This window comes from Diospyros lotus, chromosome 7, assembly GCF_014633365.1.
Source record: "Diospyros lotus cultivar Yz01 chromosome 7, ASM1463336v1, whole genome shotgun sequence".
Lineage (NCBI taxonomy): Eukaryota > Viridiplantae > Streptophyta > Magnoliopsida > Ericales > Ebenaceae > Diospyros > Diospyros lotus.
The window spans coordinates 32,774,743-32,798,410 of record NC_068344.1 but is presented as its reverse complement, the minus strand read 5'-3'; the positions used below and the strand labels follow the sequence as shown (position 1 = coordinate 32,798,410).

The 23,668-nt window shown below is 31.7% G+C and overlaps 1 long non-coding RNA gene and 1 pseudogene across 1 annotated transcript; one reads left to right on the top strand and one right to left on the bottom strand.

Annotated features, from left to right (window-relative positions):
• LOC127806442 (protein SRG1-like) overlaps positions 1-23,668 on the bottom strand; it is a 48,234-nt pseudogene that overhangs the window by 14,094 nt on the left and 10,472 nt on the right.
• LOC127806444 (uncharacterized) lies at positions 1,474-9,053 on the top strand. The gene is made up of 3 exons (XR_008024422.1): positions 1,474-1,568; positions 7,260-7,346; positions 9,027-9,053. It is a non-coding gene; the product is annotated as an uncharacterized LOC127806444 (long non-coding RNA).

Sequence of the window (23,668 nt, the reverse complement as noted above, 5' to 3'; positions counted from 1 at the left end):
GATATCGAGATTTTTGTGAGAAGTACATATAGTGTTTTAATTCATGTCTCTATATTTTGTCGGTATTATTAATGCCTATAGTAAATCAAGTTAGAGAAGAGGTTTACTAATCCACGATAGGGCTGCTGGGTCTAGGGATTAGTGCCCATCAAGACCTATTAGAAATCGGGTCGTGACACTAACTCATTAATTAATACACACTTTACACGTGACTAGGCCCAATCAAAATTATTTTTATTTACTTAAAACACAACCCACTAATACATGGGCTTAGGCCCAAATGGGCAACCCAACCCATTAAATTAAATACATAATTTACTTACATATATTTTGCTACATAAAAATATTTTTTACATTTAATTTAATAGGATAAAATTTTCAATGCACATAAATAATATTAATAACTTCTAAAACCACTAACAAGTCGTTACATGTTAATAGGGTAGTCTCTTGAAATAACAAAATAGTTTCTCTATCAAACTAAAATTCACACGAACCAATTTATCAATATTAGTCAAAATAAGTAAAATCAAAATATCAAATTAATATAAAAACCTACTTTTTGTTCAAAATAATTGACATTAAGAAAGTTATGTAACAATTTAAGACATTTAGTCAATGTAAATATTGCAATAGACAAACTTAGATTTATAATATCGGTAATTTTAAAGATATTTTGTAGATTGATCATTTATTTTTTTAATTCAGTAAAACATTTGAAATATTGGTCCTAAAAATTGACAAAACAGAATATTTTTAATATTGAAATCAAATGGAAATAACTTAGTAAAATACTAGATCAATTTAATCGAAACTAATTAGTTTGGTTAAAAAAATTAGTTTTAATTGAATTATATTCACCTCTACTGGGGTCATCTTCTTTATTATAGGAGAAAATATTTAATGCTATAGTCAGATCATGTCATTGTATTAATATAATATTGCAATAGCAAATTTTTATAAGTTATAATTTGGGCAAGTGATGTGATATTTTTGATCATTTTACAAATTTTTATAACTTATAATTTTTTCTCCTATCAAACATATTTGATCCAAACACTTCATTAACTTGAAATTTTCTGTAACTTAAAAGCTTTAGAGAACTTTAAGGCACACATATAGCTTAAAGCTTTCTTTAAGAAAAGTCTTAACTAAATGGTCTTAAAGAGTACTGTCAGTCCGTGACTTTTTTTATTTGTTGTCATTCAATTTTATTTATTTAATTTTTAATTAAATTTAATATTATATAATTTAATTAAGTATATTTAAAAAAAAAAACAACATTATTTTGGTTTAAAATTTTAAAATAGAACATACGTAAAGATTCAAAAAAATAATAATAATAATAAAATAAATCATAAACTAAAATAAAATAAAATACTTATAAAAAAAAAGAAAATATAAAAGTGAAAGGGGAGGCGCTCAGGCAGCCCCCAGAAATAAATCTCTCTCTCTTTCTCATTTTCTCTCATTCATTCTCTGATTTTCGTCGATTTCAAGCGATCCGACTGTTTGATCTTCGATCCGACTTCATTTTTACCATTAAAGTGCCCCCGATTTACAAAGAGGTAAGCATTTTGGCTTGATCTTTTCAGTTTTTCTTGCTGTTTTCGTGAAATGTGTGTTGAGGCGCTATGTAGGCTTTTGGCCGAATTTTTAAGATCAGATCTACGAAGATCCGACCGTTGGATTTCTTTGATTTTTGGATATGTTGGTCGGTTTGCTTGAGGGAGTTGGGTGGCGGTCTTGGATCGCCGGAAATCGTCGACCACTGTGGCCGGTGACGTTGGCAGTGTGTTTGTCTCTTTTTGGCTTAGAGTTTGACTCTAGATCTACGAAGATCTAGCCGTCCGATCTTTCTTATTTTTGGGTATGTTGCTCTCCTTGGTGCTGCGCACCTCTAGGTAGCCTCCAATTGTTGAAAAATGGCCGACGGCCGGCGAACGGCAATGGCAAGATTTCGCCCATATTTTGGCCAAAAATTAATTTTTAGATCTATTAAGATATGACCGTCCGATGGGTCTCATTTTGAGATATGTTGTTATTCGTGGCGAAGGCTTCGTATCGGTATGATGATTGGCCATTTTTGGCTGGCCGGCGGTGGTCGCCGGCGGTGGCAGTTTGCTGGAAAGAAAAGGAAAAGAAAGAAAAGAAAAGAAAAGAAAAAAGAATAAAAGGAAAGAAAATAAAAATAAATTAAATATAAAGAAAAAAAGAAATGAGGGCTTTGGGGGTTGGGCATGTGGGGTTAGGTTTTGGCCTAGGATGGCGGGGGCCGATTGGATTATAGGATGGTCCAATGTGTTGGGCATGACTAACCCAGTTGTGGCAGCCCTTGGGCTGGCCCACTTGGCTTGTTCTCCCTTGTCACTTATCCGTGGACCTAGGATGACTTGGTTAGGTTGATCATACTCAGGATATCAACGTCAGTCTAATTTGGGTTCTCTTTAGGTTTCCTAGAATTGACGATATGATTGGCGAATCATTTTGTTGATCGGAGTCCTAAGGACGAAGCCCTATTAAATGACTCGAGGCTGAGCAAGATTGACCTCGAGTGCGTTCTAGGCTAGCCTATTATGATGATGTGGGTTTATTTCGAATCCTGATTTTTGATGGATTCCTTTTATTCTGATATTAGAATATTGCAATTTATTCCTTTTAAACCATTTATTAAATTATTAATTAATTAATTATTAAGTTTTAGAAATTTATCAATTGAGTTTTAAATATAAATATATATGTATTTTTGATAAATGAGGAATTTAAATAAAAAAATATATTATCTATATTAAACGAAAACTGGTTTATGGGTAAATATAGAAATATATATATTATGTTATTGCAGCCTATAAGTGGGTGTGTAGCTCCACTATACACTTACGCGTAGCATGCAAGGCAAGGCATGATGATGTAGTCGATGACTAAGCTCGACGAATTCCATGACGCCAAATTTGAATATTGCGTGGGCCAAAGTATAAAATAATCAATTCAGGGTGTTAGGTAATTTCAAGGTGGGAGTGCAGCCAAAAATGGGATAAAATACTGCCAACGTCGTCGGCCACCGTGGCCGGCGATTTTCGACGATCCAAGACCGCCACCCAACCCTCTTAAGCAAATTGACCATCATATCCAAGAATCACAAAAATCCAACGGTTGGATCTTCGTAGATCTAACCTCAAACATTCGGCCAACAAGCCCCATCGCTCCTCAACCCATATTCCACGAAAACAAGCAGCAAAACAGAAAAGATGAAGCCAAAGCACTTACCTCCTTGTAGATCAGGGGCACTTTAACAGTGAAAACGAAGTCGGATCGAAGATCGAACGATTCGATCATTTGGAATCGCCAAAAATTAGAGAGGGAGCAAGAGAGAAAATAAAAGAGAGAGAGAGAGAGAGATTCTGATTTGGGGGGGGGGGGCTGCCGAGCGCCTCCCCATTTTCTTTTTATATTTTCATTTTTTTTAATTAATTATTATATAAATAATTTAATTAAATTAATTAATTTAGTTATTTATTTATTTATTTTGGATCTTTACAAGTTGTATATGAAATATTGAAATATTATGTTAGAAGGTGAAATGGTATTTTACTCATGTTCTATATCTTGTCAGTAGTATTGTTTTATTCAAATCGTGATAGAGAAGAGGCTTACTAGTCCATTGTGGGGGCCGCTGGACCTGGGAATTAGTGTCGGTCATGACTTATTAAATTTCAGATCGTGACATTTAGGTCTTAAATTGAACAAAGAGAGTGTATATGGTAAAAAATTAAAGCTAGAGACTTTTAGAACTAATTTTGAAGTACACGAATTGTCCTTAGAAATGAGTCAAAACCATAGGGGAAGTGTATTACATTATATAAATGTGTTGATATGGCATGATAATTTAATAATGACACATTATGGATTCATATTTTTAATACTTAATAGATAAAATAAATTATATTTTAAATTTTAATTTTTCAAAAATTTATCAACTGCCATATATTAAGATTACCAACACATTTTAGTTAGTTATTATTCAATTATATATGATATCCAATGTAATATCTCGAGAATCCATAGAAGTTAGTATATATCGAGGATAAATAAGGAAGGAAACAACACAAGTTGGATACTTTTTGGGCTGAATGCAGGTAAAGAATTTCAGGGTTAAGCGTATTTGACCTGGGGAAATCTAAGGATGGGTGACCCCCTGGGAAGTTCGCGTAGGCCCATCAGGGTAAGTTGTTCCGGTCCTTCTTATCGCTCGATGCGAGATGTTACAGGCCGACCCCCGAGGCTCTGAGCGCGGTGGTGGGGTAAATCTCAGCGAGGACGCTGAGTCCCTAAGGGGGATACGTGTAGGCACCTTAGGCGAATCTCACATCGACCATGCAAAGGGGGAGAGATCTGGGACCGGTTGTAAGGTCACATGATGAGGGCATCATGTGCTTAAGGGGGGAGAATGTAATACCCCGAGAGCCCATAGGAGTTAGTATATATCGTGTAAGCACCCCCGCCCGGATATCCCAACCACCCAGACTATCAGAACGGGAGCGCCTATGGAAGAAGAAAGAATGGAACATACAAGACGAAAACTACCCTGGCATGCATACACAAGAATTAAAACAACGGAAGCGAAAGCTATATACATGCATGCACTACGGGAACACCGCTAGCACAACGGTCACAAAATAAATAAATGAATTCAGACTCCTGTGCCAACATACATAAGACACAAGGAAAGACCCGGGCCACGTTGACTCATTTGCCCATGGCCCACGTTGCCACTACTTGGGATGATGGAAAGCAAAATGAGTCGAGAGATTCAGCAAGCATAAGGAAATAAAGGCTGAAGGCTGTATAAATCCAATAAACTCTCCCCAAAATAAACCCCCAGGTACACACAAGCCATGAGACGTTACAACACAATAGCATAACATAATAAAAGCACATACTGGTCCTTGGGGCCCACACAAGACACACGGCACCCAAATCCATACCAATCTGCCGCTACCCTGAAAGGCAACATGTATCTCCAACAAACCTGGGCGCGCTGTCCCAAGTCGGTACTCCCGTCACCCATCCATGTCGGTACTTCCGACACCCGAGCCATAGGCTCCCTCGGAACCGTACTCCCGTCCGAGAACTAATAACTACCAGTAGTCATGCAATGCACATAGAAATGCAATGTCGTAGTGAGCATCAACATGATACACTGGCGCCTATACATCCAGGCATCAGGCCATGCTCCGCTCACATAGTAAACCAAACGCGATGCATATGCCCGTGCTGGATGCAACCTAACCAAGCTAGAATGTCCGTGTCCAAGCATACTCAATAAATAAATATCCCAACATGCAACCCGTACCCATGTGCATATCAAATCATGAACAGTAATATGATGAATCTAAACATGTAGTAAATCTCATACTAGTAGAGCTAGTCAGCAGTGCCCGACGTCGGTCAACGGCCAGTGACTAGGAGTGTCCACCCGACGGTCCATATCAGGGATGTACAATAGTCTACCCCAATGTCACCAAACATCCAACTCTTGCCCTATTGCTCGATAGCTCTAACTGAACCATAAATAAATCCAAGAAAACCGTAAACAAATCCACACGTCTAAGAACCTAGTCCCCAAGCTGGGTTCAGCATCATTCCGACAGGAATGAGGGCGGTACAAACCCCCATAGACACTCAACAAATAAAACTCTAGAAATCTTGGATTTAATTTAAATTAAAATAAATGAATAATAATTTAACAAATAAGATTAGGTGCCGAATTAGAGTAAGGGAGGTGATAAAATACGAGAAATTACGGGGTCTTTCATTGGAATTAAAGATCACGAGGAGAGGGTTAGGAGCTTGCCTTTACACGACTGTTTCCTGCCTTTCTTGCACTCCCGCTGCGAAATAAAACGTTTAATAGCGATTAATAAAATCGTGGATCGCATTAATTAAATCTAACCGTATAATATAAATAATTTAGCTGTCTAAAATCCCACGTAGGCTCACCATAAATAAAATTCTAATAAGTCTCATATTTATTTTAAATTAAATCACGCTAATAAAATCCTCGAAACCAGCTTAATAAATTAAATTTAAATCAAACAACTCAAAATTCTATAATTAATAAACGGGTCGAAATAGACAAAGGGAGGGTAAATAAATTGACAACGAAAGGAACGTTGTAGAGGGTATAAAGAATTTGCCTTAACGAAGATATCTTTAGGCTTGTTCTATCCCAAAGCGGTAAAAATTATATAAACTGTAACATCGTAATAATTTATCAAAATTAATAAAATTAGCCTCTAAACGAAATTCCAACCATACAAAATATTTATTATTAGTTTTTCTACATACTTGGCAATTTAAATCTTCAATTAAACTTGATTTAATCTGAATTTTTCCACCAAAATTCCCCAATTTCTCGCTTGCGCGTGCACTGACTTTTCCTAATTTATTTGCTGCTTCTGCTTGTGAAAGAAACCCCTGAAATCGGGCTTAATTTGAGGCAAAATGAGCGGCTGAGGCGCGGCCACGTGGCAGCCGCTGGGCTGTGCAAAAGGCCACCGCCTCAAGTCCAAAACGACGCCGTTTTGGGCGTCAATAGCTGGGAAAAATCAGCAGAAATCCCCCCCCCACTAACGCGCGCAAAGCCCCCGCGGATCGATCCCGCGTCCAGCCTCTGGCCGCTCTCGCTCGCGACCACTCGTGCCACACGCCTCATTCAATCTATATATGCCTTCAATTATATTTAAGGTGATTTGCAGCCACTTCCGTAAATCACGTTTCAACACCCAGAACTTTCATTGATAGTACATACGCTCAAACTTCCATTTCCTCTTATTACACTTTCACCCTATAACTTCCAAAAAAAAAATTTACTAAATTAATTTATTTTCTTATTTTCTTAAATACTCCCAAATAAACAATTATTTTCTCAAAATTACATAAATAAACATTTTTCTTAAATCTCCAAATACCCAAATAAATTAATATTTTTTTTAACCCACAAATATTCAATAATCACTATAAATACAATAATTAATAATTATTAACCATGTCCAAATAATTTAATTAATTACCTTTACTTTCCTATTTCCTCAAACAACATAAATTATTATTTTCTCTTAATTCCTCAAATATTCCATAATGTCCTCAAATACCGGTTTGAATAATTATTATTTATTTTAAAATTTCTGGATATTACATATCGAGGATAAGTAAGGAAATGAATAACACCAGCTGGATATTTTTTGGGCTGAATGCAGGCAAAGAACTCCAGGGTTAAGCGTGCTTAACCTGAAAAAATTCAAGGATGGGTGACCCCTCTGAAAAGTTTGTATAGGCCCATCAAAGTAAGTTGTTTCGATCCTTCTTATCACTTGATACGAGATGTTACATCCAAGATAACATTGCCATTCTATACTTTTGCCTAATAGCGTCATGGCATTATATATTTTTAAAAGTAGTTATGTAAGGATAACATGGATTCAAAGAAGCATGGATTGAAACAGAATTAAGCAAGACCTCTTACATAACTAATTACTTTTTTATTTTTTATTGAATTGAGAGGTTGAAGATGTTATGTTTGATAGAATTCTTTTTTTTTTTTTTTTTAAAGTAGTAATTGATTCCATATCAAATAAGCCTAATAGTTAGCCTATTACATGTTTAGTAGAATTACTCCACGACAATAGTACTAGATTTGTAAAGAGAAATGAAGAAGATATATCTGAAAGAATAATGGTATCACCAATTAATTATTATTATTCCTTTGCCTTAATTAGGCTTATTATTATTCATTTGCCTTAATTTCTTCCCATAAATTAGGCTTATTTGGTATACAATCAATTGCTACTTTAAGAGAAAAAAAAAGAAAAAGAAAAATAATTCTATCAATATAGATGTTCAACCTGGCCTAATTCTAATATCTATCTTACAGTGAAATCGGGAACATATAAAAGAGAGATTAGGAATATTAATTAGAAATGTTTGACGATCCCTATTAGCATATTAGTATAAAAATCCTAGACCAGCAAGTATAGGATCACTATTAGTATATTAGTAAGTTGTTAACAATGGTTTAGATGTATCACTTAATTTCATGAATTTAAAAATCGATCAATTTTAAATTAGTGTATATTCTTAAGTTGAGGCTTGTAGTTTCATGAGCAACAGTATTAAAATTGATTCAATGACTTTTCTTTTGAGTATAAGCGAGAAATTAGCATATCCTAAGTTAAAATTGTGTGAAGATAAAAGATTTTTTGTATTGCCAAAATATTAAAACTTAATAAGAGTTTATCAGTTGCATTTAATTTCGTTTATATGATACAATTTCTTCTTCATATCAACTCAAAAGAAATATCTCCACTCCCAACAAGACTGGACCTTTCTCCATCCTTTCCATTCTTCTTTTCTTGATGCATCTTCTCAGCCATTTAATTCAAAGCCCCATTTCTTAATTGACAAGATGGTCCTAGAATAATAGATAATTAGGAGAGGAATAAAAAGAAAAAAAAATAGGTATAATGACAAGTATTTTGGTATAATCAAATGAGTAATTCGAACACTAACACCCACTTAAATGCACCTGTTTAATTTGGACCAAATTAAACAGATGTAGAATTATATATGCATTTGATCATAACAATGAAAAATACTATAATATTCAGTGTTAGTTTTGATAAATGGATGGTGTTGTTTTGTGCATATGAATTTGGATACTCATACTTTGATTTGTATCTTATCTCTTCCAAATGATAGATTACTATCATAAGTCTACTAGACATTATTGGATTAGCTATTACATATTAATTAATAACTAAATTATATTGGGACCCATGATTAGTTTATCTTCTTGCATGTACTCTAACGTATAACTTAAGTTGTAAAGACTGCTAGTTATATTTCCAAGTCTTCATCACCATTTGCAGGTCTTCTTTTACAAGTCCAAGTCAATTTGTGTTCACTCGTCTAGTTTGTATTGGGACCCATGATGAGTTTAATTATTTGCTTGCATGTACTCAAACAAGCCTTGGACTGAAACAGAATCAACCAAGACGTCTAGGTAATTGAATTGAGAGGTTGAAGCTTCAATAGTCACGAAATGTGACCATACATAGAAATATGTTATAGTAGTTGTTAATGTGACCTCCCATGATTTACAAGGGGATTAGCAGTGAGCGAGAATTTGTTAGAAAGGAAATGAAATCTGTGTAGAATTATTGTGTAGAATTAAGGTTACTATTAATTAGCCAACTACATGTTTAGCAGAATTACTCCACTACAACAGTACTACATTTGTAAAGAGAAAGAATAATGGTATCACCAATTAATTATATTATTATTATTATTCCTTTGCCTTAATTAGGCTTATTAATTTCTTCCCATAAATTAGGCTTATGTGGTATGGAATCAATTGCTACTTTAGAAAATAAAAATAAAAAAAGAAAAAGAATTCCATCAATATAGATGTTCAACCTGACCTAATTCTAATATATATCTGACACTGAAATTGAGAACATATAAAAGAGAGATTAGGACTATTAATTAGACATGTTTAACACTCCCTATTTGCATATTAGTATAAAAATCCTTGGCCACTATTAGTAAATTAGTAACTTGTTAACTATGGTTTAGATGTATCACTTAATTTCATGAATTTAAAAATCAATTAATTTTAAATTAGTGTACATTCTTAAGTTGAGGCTTGTAGTTTCATAAGCAGCAGTATTAAAATTGATCCAAGGAATTTTCTTTTGAGTACAAGTGAGAAATTGGCCTATTTTGAGTTAAAATTGTGCGGAGATAAAGATTTTTTATATTGCCAGCATGTTAAAAGTTAATAAGAGTTTATCAGTTGCATTTAATTTCATCCATCCATCCATTTTATGTGTCAAAGATTTTAAGTATCTTGTTCGTTTATATGATACAATTTCTTCTTCATATCAACTCAAAAGGAAATATCTCTACTCCCAACAAGACTGGCCCATCTCCATCCTCCACCATTCTTTTTTTCTTGATGCATCTTCTCAACCATGTAATTCAAAGCCCCATTTCTTAATTGACAAGATGGTCCACGAATAACAACAAATTAAGAAAGGAAGAAAAAGAAAAGAAATTTAGGTTTAATGACTAGTCTTTAGGTATAATCAAATAATTAATTCAAACACAAACATCCACTTAAATGCACCTCCTTAATTCAAACCAAATTAATCAGGTGTAGAACTATATGTGAATAGCAATAGCTGTCATTTGGTTACAACAATGAAAAATACTATAATATTTCGTGTTAGTTTTGATAAATGGATAGTGTTGTTTTCAGCGTATGAATTTGGATACTCATACTTTGATTTGTATCTTATCTCTCCCAAATCATAGATTACTATCATAAGTCTACTAGACATTATTAGATTAGTTATTACATATTAATCAATAACTAAATTAGTTTGTATGGGGACCCCATGATAAGTTTGTCTTCTTGCATGTACTCCAAGTCTCCAACGTATAAATTAAGTTGTAAAGATTTCTATATTTCCAAGTCTTCCATTATTTCCAAGTCTTCAACACCATTTGCAAGTCTTCTCTTACAAGTCCAAGTCACTTTGTCTCCACTTGTCTAGTTTGTATTGGGGCCCGTGATGAGTTTATATGTTTCCATGTACTCCAACGTATGAATTAAGTTGTAAAGACTGCTATATTTCCAAGTCTTCTCTTACAAATTCAAGTCAATTTGTCTCCACTTATCTCTCTATAATTAGATCAAGGCAAATACCAACTTCATAATGCTTTTAGAGTAAAGATATAAAATAGAGTTAGCTTGATTCTTAAAACAAGAAAAAAGAGAGAACAAAAGCAAGTAAGGAGATATATATCTTGGTGAAAAATATGACAAGTACTACACCTCATTCTATTTGGGTGTGGATGATGACAATGGTAATGTCAGTGTTGGTGAATGAAATGTGTTGCCATGGGTGTTGGGAGCAGGAGAGGATTGCTCTGTTGCACCTCAAAGCTTCCATGAACTACCCAAATGGTAACTTTTTGCCTTCTTGGGTGGATAATAAATCATCCAATTGTTGTCAATGGGAAAGGGTTGAATGCAGCAACACGTCCGATCGAGTCATTCAACTCTCTCTTAATCGAACAAGAGATTGGAGATTTAAAAAAGATTGGTATTTCAATGCTTCTTTGTTTCTTCCCTTTAAAGAGATCAAGACTCTTGAATTAAGTGGCAATGCATTAGTTGGTTGGGCTAAGAATGAAGGTTTGTAGATTCACAAGTCTCTTATATACCTATCTCATGATTTTTTCTTTTTAAGTTTTCTATCTTGAATTTTAGAATAAATCGTTTATTACTTTTACTTCTTTTGTAGGTTTTGAAAGACTTTTTGAATTTATAAATCTTGAAGTTTTTTATTTGAGTTTGAACAATTTCAATAACAATATTATTCTATAATTTGTTAGGGATTTGAGAATATTTGAGTTTTTTTTTGTGGTTGTTATAAGAGATGGTGTGTAAGGATATAAATTAATCTGAAGTATTAGAGAAGTTTAGTGTTAATTACTTGCCATCATTAATTGGGCCATTAATTTTCAGTTAAGCAAAGAACTTAAAAGATGTCAAAAAAGCTGATGTGGATTATTAAATGGATGTTTTGTATAGAATTTTGGTTGAATCCAATCTCATTATATATAAATTCGATTAAGTTGACAAATTAGTTTGCAATGGACTAAATTAACTAAAAAATGGAGCTAGTGATGCTATCTACTGTACACATAAGCACTGCCTAACAGAATTTATATTAAATAAGATATGAAAAATTCAAAATTGTGTAACGCAGGCGGCAGTAGCTTCTTCGATGTTGCTTTAATTTGGTTAGTTGATTGCTTATATTTTGTCTTTGATTTTCTGCTTGTATAAGGTTGCTGTTGCTAGAAACTAATAACTTCGATGCTTTTTTCCTCTTTTAAGGGGAGTTATAGTTAACATTTGTATTCAATAATCTCTTGTATTTTTCAACATTCATTTTTATTTCTTACTCCTTGAAATTTGGACAAAACTATTTACTAATTCTATCTCTTTAGAGGTTTCAAAAAACTTTCTATAGTTAACATTTGTATTCAATAATCTCTTTAAAGTTTTTAAATAATAGCTTGGGAAGTTTGGTTGAGTTGACAAGCAAGTTAAATTCTATGATAATATCCTAGTTAAAGTAATTTTTTGCAATATTAAATATTCCTTCAATGAGAAAGAGATTATGAATTCTAATGCTTCTTTGTTTTAACGCTTCTTTGTATATTAGTATTTTAATGCTTCTTTATTTCTTCTCTTGCACTAAATTTTTTGACATTAATTATAACTCACAAGTGGGATGAGTTAAGAATAGAAATTTCATGATTAATATGTTTATTATATTTTTTTTATACTTAATTATTGAGATTTTGATAAGAATAATTTATAATTTTTTTTCAGATTGGAAAAGATATTCCATGTTATTCAATCTTTAAAGTTCTTGATTTGAGTTGGAATGCCTTGAACTCTAGTATTCTAAAATGATGTACAAGGATCTTTTTACTGAAATAGTAAATTCACTTATATATGCAATTAAGTGTTTGCCAAACTAATTTTTTTAAATTATAACCAAACAATTTCTATACATTTGTTTTTTTTTTTCTTGTGTTTTTAAAAATTCCAAGCATATAGAGAATATACATTTGTCTGTAGCATTGAGTTTTGAGATAAAATATAATTTGATTTTAAAATAAATGTAAATGTTTGTAATATGTATATAATAAGATAAATATTCTAAGTTATGAATATAAAATATTGACAAATTAGTTTATAATGGACTGAATTCAAAATTGTGTAATGCAGGACAAGAGCTTCTTCGATGATGCTTTAATTTGTTTAGCTAAGTGCTTTCATGTGTATATATTTTGTTTTTGATTTTCTATTTGTATGAGGCTGTTGTTGCTGGAAACTAATAACTTTGATATTCTTTTGCTCTTTTGAGAGGAGTTGTAGTTAACATTTGTATTCAATAATTTTTTGTAATTTTCATTATTCGTTTCCATTTCTCACTCCTTAAAGTTTGGACAAAACTATTCACTAATTCTATCTCTTTTACAGGTTTCGAAAAACTTTCTATGTTGACCAATCTTAAAGTTCTTGATTTGAGTTTAAATTGGATCAATAACTCCAAAATTCTAGAATTTATTGGTGGAATTTCATCTTTAAAGTCTCTAAATCTTGGATATAACAGTTTAGGAAGTTCAGTTGATTTGACAAGTAAGTTAAATTCTATGATCATATCCTAATTAAAGTAATTTTTTACAATATTAAATATCCCTTTAATGAGAAAGAGAGTTATGACCTCTAATGTTTCTATGTTTTAATGCTTCTTTGCATATTGATATTTTAATTCCATGATTGAATTTATTTTTATCAATAACACATGGCCTCAAATCATTGATTCAAGCGCCAAGATTTGTTACTAGAGTTAGTCTCTCCTTTCCAAATAACAAAATAGTTTCTCTATTAAACTAAAATTCACATGAACCAATTTATTAATAATAGTCAAAATAAATAAAATCAAAATATCAAATTAATTAAAAAAACCTAATTTTTTTATCAAAATAATTGATATTAAGAAAGTTATGTAACAATTTAAGATATTTAGTTAGTGTAAGTATTGCCATAGACAAACTTAGATTTGTAATATTGACAATTTTAATGATATTTTATAGACTAATCATATATTTTTTAATTCAATAAAACATTTAAAAATTGATCTTAAAAATTGAATCGAAAATAGAATATTTTTAATATCAAAATCAAATTAATGGAATTAACTTAGTAAAATACTAGATCAATTTAATCGAAAATAATTAGTTTGGTTAAAAAAATTTAGTTGTAATTGAATTATATTCACCCCTACTAGTGTCATCTTCTTTATTATAGGAGAAAATATTTAATGCTATAGTCAAATAATGTCCTTGTATTAATATAATATTGTAATAGCAAATTTTTATAAGTTATAATTTGGGTAAGTGATATGATATTTTGGATCATTTTATAAATTTTTATACATTATAATTTTTTCTCTTAACAAACACATTTGATCCAAACACTTCATTAATTTAAAGCTCTCTATAACTTGAAGCTTTAGAGAATTTAAGACACACACAACTTAAAGCTTTCTTCAGGAAAAGTGTAACTAAATGGCCTCACAGAGTCACGGCAGCCCGCGACTCTTTTTATTTGTTGTCATTCAAATTTTTTATTTATTTTATTTTAAATTAAATTTAATCTTATATAATTTAATTAAATATATTTAAAAGCTTAACAGCATTGTTTTGGTTTAAAAGTTTAAAATAGAACACATTAGGTCTTAAATTGAACAAAGGGAGTGCGTATGGAAAAAAAAAATAAAACTAGAGAGACTTTTAGAACTAATTTTGAAGTACATGAATTGTCCTTAGAAATAAGTCAAACCATAGGGGAAGTGCATTACATTATGTAAATGTGTTGATATGGCATTATAATAATTTAATAATGACACATTATGGATTCATATTCTTAATAGATAATAGATAAAATAAATGATATTTTAATTTTTTTTAAAACTTATTAACTGCCATGTACTGAGATTACCAACACATTTTAATTAGTTATTATTCAATTATGATATCCAACATAACATCGCCATTCTAAGAGCATCATGACATTATATTTATTTCTAAAAGTAGTTATGTAAGGATGGCATGGATTCAAAGTAGTATAGCCATCTAAGTATAATTGAATTGCGAGGTTGAATCTTCAATAGCCACGAAATGTGACCATAGAAATATGTTATAGTAGTTGTTAATTTGACCTCCCATGATTTACAAGGGGATGAGCAGTGAGCGAGAATTTGTTAGAAGGGAAAAATGAAATCTGTGTAGAAATGTTGTGTAGAAAGTTCATAAAGAACAGGCTAATATAAGGCTACTAGCTAATAATTAGCCTATTACATGTTTAGTAGAATTACTCCACTACAAGAGTACTAGATTTGTAAAGAGAAATTAATGAAGAAGATATACCTGAAAGAATAATGGTATCACCAATTAATTCTATTATTATTATTATTATTCCTTTGTCTTAATTAGGCTTATTAATTTCTTCCCATAAATTAGGTTTATTTGGTATGGAATCAATTGCTACTTTAAAAAATAAAAAGAAAAAGAAAAATATTTCTATCAAATTAAGAGAGGAAGAAAGAGAAAAGGAATTTAGGTATAATGACTAGTATTTAGGTATAATCAAATAATTAATTTAAATACAAACACCCACTTAAATGTACCTCCTTAATTTAAACCAAATTAAAATAATAAATTACTATCATAAGTCTACTAGAAATTATTGGATTAGCTATTACATATTAATCAATAACTAAATTAGTTTGTATTGGGACCCGTTATGAGTTTGTCTGCTTGCATGTGCTCCAAGTCTCCAACATATGAATTAAGTTGTAAAGATTGTTATATTTCCAATTTTTCACCACATTTCCAAGTCTTCTCTTATAAGTTCAAGTCAATTTGTCCCCATTTGTAAAGAATTGCTGCAAGCTAAAATTACGTGAAGTGCCCCTTCATATATCCATTCTCATAATTAAAATTCATCTCTAAATCTTGGGTCAAATGACTTAGGTTGGATGGCTGATTTGAATGGTAAGCTCACTTCACAATCACGTGCCAAGCCTTTTGGATATATTGATATAAAATGAAGGAACTTCTATTTTGTGTCAATTAATCTAAAATTGCAAATAAAAAAAAATATGACAACAAAAAAATTAGAAATTTCTTGTTTTTTATTATTTTTTTCAATTCTTATTTTTTGAAGTTTGTACAAAATTATTTACTAATTCTATCTCTTTTACAGGTTTCAAAAAGTTTCGTACGTTGACCAATCTTGAAGTTCTTGATTTGGGGTACAATGGGATCAATAACTCTAAAATTCTAGAATTTATTGATGGAATTTCATCTTTAAAGTCTCTAAATCTTGAAGGTAATAGCTTGGGAAGCTCAGTTGATTTGACAAGTAAGTTTCATTCTATAATCACATCCTAGTTAAAGCAATTTTTTTGCAATATTAGTTATCCCTTCAATATTGAATGAGAGTTGTGAGCTCTGATTTACTTATTAAACAAGAAATTAATTGCAGCTATAGAATTTAGGGAACCCATTAATTTTAACAATAACATAAAAAGATCATTTTTACTAGAAACATTAAGCATGCCATTACCCTCAACAAGCACTCCAGCTCCTGATGTCCTCATACTATCATAAGTCTATTAGACATTGTTGGATTAGCTATTACATATATATTAATCAATAACTAAATTAGTTTGTATTGGGACCCATTATGAATTTGTCTGCTTGCATGTGCTCCAAGTCTCCAAGGTATGAATTAAGTTGTAAAGATTGCTATATTTCCAAGTCTTCACCACCATTTTCAAGTCTTCTCTTACAAGTTCAAGTCAATTTGTCCCTACTTGTCTAGTTTGTATTGGGGCCCATGATGAGTTTATCTACTTGCATGTACTTACGTATGAATTAAGTCATAAAAATTGCTATATTTTCAAGTCTTCCACTATTTCCAAGTCTTCACCACTATTTTCAAGTTTTTTTTTACAAGTTCAAGTCAATTTGTCTCCACTTATTTCTCTATAATTAGATCAAGGCAAAGACCAACTTCATAATACTTTAGAGTGAAGATATAAAACAGAGTTAACTTGATTCTTAAAACAAGAAAAAATAGAGAACAACAACAAGTAAGGAGATATATATATATATATATTGGTAAAAAATATGACAAGTACCACACCTCATTCTATTTGGGTGTGGATGATGACAATGGTAGTGTCAGTATTGGTGAATAAAATATGCTGTCATTGGTGTTAGGAGCAAGACAGAATTGCTCTATTGCCCTTCAAAGCTTCCATGAACTACCTAAATGGCAACTCTTTGCCTTCTTGGGTGGATAACAAATCATCCAATTGTTGTCAATAGGAAATGGTTGAATGCAGCAACACTCCAAGTTGAGTGATTCAACTCTCTCTTAATGAAACAATAGGTTGGAAATCTAGAAAAAATTGATATTTCAATGCTTTTCTATTTCTTCCCTTTAAAGAGATCACGACTCTTGAATTAAGGGCCAATGCATTAGTTGGTTGGGTTAAGAATGAAGGTTTGTGAATTCTCGTACATATGTATCTCATGATTTTTTTTTATCTTGAATTTTAAATGAAAGCATTTATTAATTTTACTTCTTTTGCAAGTTTTGAAAGACTTTCTAAATTAAGAAATCTTGAAGTTCTTGATTTGAGTTAGAACAATTTCAATAATAGTATTCTAGAATTTGTTAGTAGAATTTCATCTTTGAGGTCTCTAAATCTGAAAGACAATTATCTGGAAAACTCCATTCATTTGACAAGTAAGTTCACTTTCATTGTCCTATGCTAACTAATCTTTTTTTTTTTGTAATATTTAGTAGCCCTTCAACGAGAAGAAAAGTAAAGTACCTTTGATTTATTAAACAAGGTGCTTATTATTATTATTATTATTATTATTATTGTTTTTGGCTAAAGAACTAGGTGCATGTTAGTTAAACAACAAAAAAAAGTTATCATTTTTGCTAGAACAGTACTATTAGTCATCCTCCGTGGGCCTGTATGTTTAAAAGAGCGAGACAAAAATGCAAAAACTTTAAAAAAGGCCAATGGAATCATATATAATGATTCAAGTTCCCATTGCTTAGCTAGCTTTATCTCATATTGCACTCAAATTTATGAATACTATTTTAAAAGAATAGCTGCAAGCTAAAATTACGTGAAGTGTGCCCTTCATATATCCATTCTCATAATTAAAATTCATCTCTAATTCTTGGGTCCAATGACTTAGGTTGGATGGCTGATTTGAATGGTAAGCTCACTTCACAATCACGTGCCAAGCCTATTGGATATATTGATATAAAATGAAGAAACTTCTATTTTTTTGTTAATTAATCTAAAACTGCAAATAAAAAAAAATGACAGCAAAAAATTTAGAAATTTCTTGTTTTTTTATTATTTTTTTCAGTTCTTATTTTTTGAAGTTTGTACAAAATTATTTACTAATTCTATCTCTTTTACAGGTTTCAAAAAGCTTTGTACGTTGACTAATCTTGAAGTTCTTGATTTGGGGTACAATGGGATCAATAACTCTAAAATTCTAGAATTTATTGATGGAATTTTATCTTTAAAGTCTCTAAATCTTAGAAGTAATAGCTTGGGAAGCTCGGTTGATTTGACAAGTAAGTTTTATTCTATAATCACATTCTAGTTAAAACAATTTTTTTTACAATATTAGCTATCCCTTCAATATTGAACAAGAGTTGTGAGCTCTGATTTACTTATTAAACAAGAAATTAATTGTAGTTATAGAATTTAGGAAAGCCATTAACTTTAACAATAACATAAAAACATCATTTTTACTAGAAACATTAAGCATGCCGTTACCCTCTATAAGCACTCTAACTCCTAATGTCCTCGTACTAATATTATATGACAATCCTTAATATATTGATTGTTAGAAAAAAATTAAAATCCCTATAATACAAACAAAAATTAAACTTAAAAAATAGAAAAATTTTGTTATTGAAAACTACAAATTATACGCTAATATCTTCAAATTTCTGAGAAAGATAATTCAACAATCACCATCCCAATATCCCAAAATCGTATCCATATCAATACCCTTCCACAAATTATTTTGGCCGCTGAAGTGTTCTTAAACAATTACACTAATTGGAGACAACTATAAGTTGGACTCCATTACCAAATAGTGGGCCTGACAACTACAAATTGGGAAAGAGTTGAGCAACACTTCCGCCCCAGTGATTCACATTTCTCTTTAGGACACAGAAGAATTGCAAAATTAAAATATTAGTATTTTAATGCTTCTTTGCTTCCTCCCTTCACGAGACTTTTCTACTTAACTCACAAGTGGGTTGAGTTGAAAATAGAAGTTTCGTGATTTATATGCTTATAATTATCTTTCTTTTATGCTTAATTATTGAGATTGTGATAATAATAATTACTTAATTTCTTTTTCAAGTTATGAGCTCTGGTTTAATTTTTAAACAAGATAATAATTTGAGGGATATAATATTCGTATTCAATAGTCTCTTGTATTTTTTTTATTATTTTTTCAATTCTTATTCCTTAAAGTTTGGACAAGCCTATTTACTAATTCTATCTATTTTAAAAATTTCGAAAAAAAAATTACGTTGACCAATATTGAAGTTCTTGATTTGAGTTCAACGAGATTGATAACTCCAAAATTCTAAAATTTTATCTTTAAAGTTCTTGATTTAAAGAACTTTTGAAAAACTTTCTATGTTGTATTCAATAATCTCTTAAATTTTTTATTATTTTTTTTAGTTCTTAATTTTTGAAGTTTAAACAAGATTATTTACTAATTCTATCTTTTTTACAGGTTTCAAAAAACTTTCTATGTTGACCAATCTTGAAGTTCTTGATTTGAGTGAAAACGAGATTAATAACTCCAAAATTTTAGAATTTATTGGTGGAATTTCATCTTTAAAGTCTCTAAATCTTAGATGGAATAGCTTGGGAAGCTCGGTTGATTTGACAAGTAAGTTTCCTTCTATAATCACATCTTAGTTTGTCACGATCCAAAATCTGATATGGCATGACCGGCACTAATCCCTAGGCCCAGCGGCCCCACAATGGACTAGTAAGTCTCTTCTCTAGCTTGATTTAAATAAAACGATACTACTGACAAGATATAGAACATGAATAAAATACCAATTCACCTTCTAACATAATATCTCAATATTCCATATACAGCAGCTGTACAAAATAAGAATATCTATCACACTACTGTCATAAATACATATCCGATCCCGTATCTCGGGCTATTGGCACAATTATATGCCAATAAAAATAAAAGACAAAACATCAGACTCTACAATACTTGTATGTCTCCACAAAGCATCCTATATCACATCAGGGTTCAAAAGAGGGTCTGATATCATACCAGAAGATCTGCTGGACCAATAATCAAAAGAAAAATTCCCTGAAAATATTTTTAATAAAAATGGGTGAGCCTTGTGGACTCGCGAGTATAAGGTATGTCATGCCTACTATGAGAGTATACAATAAAATGTTAGGATGATCATCATGAGTATAATAACATAATAACAGTATAAACAGCGGAAATATGAACCATAAGTTTAAATAATTTGAGGTTTCAAAGGAAAACATAGTGCAGAAAAAATAAGTGCCTAAAGACAACCCCCATAAGTTGTTCTCTAACCACCTAAGTCCCATATACTTTTGTATGAGATGCATGCACTGATTCTGAGGACACACTAGTAGAAACTGACCTAACGCCTATATACACATGCACACAAATATATATATCAGCACATACATCATCATCACACAATATCATCATAATGGCCCACGTGATAACAGTGTTGAAACATACTATCCATGTCTCTTATGGCCTTGGCATGCCAAGCCTCATAGTACCATGATCTTTTCCTGCTGTGAGTCACCAGGGAATCTACTAGATAGTCATCTAATAATAATGCAAATGATACCCTAATTTATGCACAAGTCATAATCATTTATCATTTCATTTGGTGTCTAAAATACACCAAATCATGCAATATTTCACATTCTCAAGACAAGAAATCAATTAGGGTATCTTTCAATTTATGTCTCTCCTAGTAGAATGAAAATATTTCATGCAAGTTAGAACATTTAAGAGTATTTTTCTAGGATCCGCATATAGAAATCATGTACAAGTTATGCATATAAAAATCTGTACAAATTTATAATCTTTATGCATGAAACAGTATATACGTGCATAATATAAGGTAAACATAACATATCCTGTCTACTCGCCTGGGAAATAATGACTCAAGTCCGAGTCTGGGGAGAAGATCGAACAAAGTCCTGAGAATCCGAGCCTACAATAAATAGAATGAGGTGGTCACATTTAAGTAACAAGAGTACGACGAAATGAAATTACCGAAAATCCTAACCATTACCTAACACCCTGAATTGATTATTTTATACCTTGGCCCGCACAATACTCAAATCTAGCATCATGAAATTCGTCGAGCTAAGCCATCGACTACGTCATCATGTCTCGCCTTGCTTGTTACGCGTAAGTGTATAGTGGAACTACACACCCGCTTATAGGCTGCAATAACATAATATATATATATATATATATTTCTATATTTACCCATAAATTAGTTTTCTTTTAATATAAATAATATATTTTTTTATCTAAATTCCTCTTTTATCAAAAATACATATATATTTATATTTATAACTAAATTGATAAATTTTTTTAAAAACTTAATAATTAATTAATAATTTAATAAATGGTTTAAAAGGAATAAATTGCAATATTCTAGCCTCAGAATAGAAGGAATCCATCAGAAATTAAGATTCGAAATAAACTCACGTCATCATCATAGGCTCGCCTAGAACGCACTCGAGGTCAGTCTTACTCGGCCTCGAGTCATCTAATAGGGCTTCGTCCTTAGGACTCTGATCAACAAAATAACTCGCCAATCATATCACCAATTCTAGGAGACCTAAAAAGAACCCAAATTAGACCAACCTCGATATCCTGAGTAGGACCAACCTAACCAAGTCATCCTAGGTCCACGGACAAGCGACAGGGGAGAACAAGCCGAGTGGGCCAGCCCAAGGGCTGCCACAACTGGATCAGTCATGCCTAACACATTGGGCCATCCTATAACCCAATCGGGCCCGCCATCCTAGGCCAAAACCTAACTCGACACGCCCAACCCCAAAAACCCTCATTTCCTTTTTTTTTCTCATATTTTATTTATTTTTATTTTCTTTCCTTTTATTCTTTTATTTTCTTTTCTTTTCTTTCCTTTTCTTTTCTTTCTTTTTCTTCCCAACAAACTGTCGCCGCCGGCGACCACCGCTGGCCGGCTAAAAATGGCCGATCAATATACCGATACGAAGCCCTCGCCACGAATAACGACATATCTTAAAATGAAACCTATCGGACAGTCAGATCTTAATAGATCTAAGAATTAATTTTCGGCCAAAATAAGGGCGAAATCTGGCCATTACCGTTCGCCGGCCGCCGGCCATTTTTCCAACGATCGGAGACTACCCCGAGGTGCGCAACACCAATGAGAGCAACATACCCAAAAATGGGAAAGATCGGACGACTAGATCTTCGTAGATCTAGAGTCAAACTCTCGGCCAAAATGGACAAATAAACTGCCAACGTCGTCGGCCACCGTGGCCGGCGATTTCCGGCGATCCAAGACCGCCACCCAACTCCCTCAAGAAAACCGACCAACATATCCAAGAATCAAAGAAATCCAATGGTCGGATCTTCGTAGATCTAACCTCAAACATCCGGCCAAAAGCCCCATCGCGCCTCAACCCACATTTCACGAAAACAGCAAGGAAAACCGAAAAGATGGAGCCAAAATACTTACCTCTTTGTAGATCGGGGGCGCTTTAACGGTAAAAATGAAGTCGAATTGAAGATCAACGGTTCGATCGCTTGGAATCGACGAAAATCCCAGAGGGAGCAAGAGAAAATAAGAGAGAGAAAGAGAGTTTTAATTTCTGTTTGGGGGGGGGGTGCCGAGCGCCTCCCCATTTTCTTTATATATTTTTTTCTTTTTTTTAATTATTATATATATAATTTAATTAAATTAATTAATTTAGTTTTTTTTTTTAATCTTTACATAGTTAAAGCAATTTTTTATAATATTAGACATCTCTTCAATGAGAAGGAGAGTTATGGGCTCTAATTTAATTATTAAATAAGATACTAATTACACGAACATAATATTTGTATTCAATAATTTTTTATATTTTTTTATTATTTTTTTTAGTTCTTATTTCTTCAAGTTTGGACAAGACTATTTATTAATTCTATCTCATTTACAAGTTTTAAAAAACTTTCTACACTGATCAATCTTGAAGTTCTTGATTTGTTTGGAAACGAGATCAATAATAATTCTAAAATTCTAGAATTTATTGGTGGAATTTCATCTTTAAAGTTTCTATAACTTGGATGGAATAGCTTAGAAAGCTCGGTTGAATTGACAAGTAAGTTTCTTTCAACTATCACATCCTAGTTAAAGTAATTTTTTGCAATATTAGATATCCATTCAACTTAGTTAAAGCAATTTTTTACAATATTAAATATCCCTTCAAAGAGAATGAGAGTTGTGAGCTCTGATTTAATTATTAATTTAATTATTAAATAAGAAACTAATTGCAACAATAGAATTTAGGGAACTATTAACTTTAACAATAACATTAAAATATTATTTTTACTGAAACATTAAACATGCCATTACCCCCTTTAAGCACTCCATTAACTCTCAATGTCTTCCTACTAATATTATATGATTGAGTGTTAGGAAAAATTTAAAATCCCTATAATACAAACAAAAGTAAACAAAAATCAGACTTATAAAAAAATTAAAAATAAATAATATTGTGAAAAACTACAAGTTATAAGCTAATATATTCAAGCTTCTAGAATTGAAAAGTAGATTATATCATGATTTGCCTTGATTTCTTATAATAGATTATTCTCACAT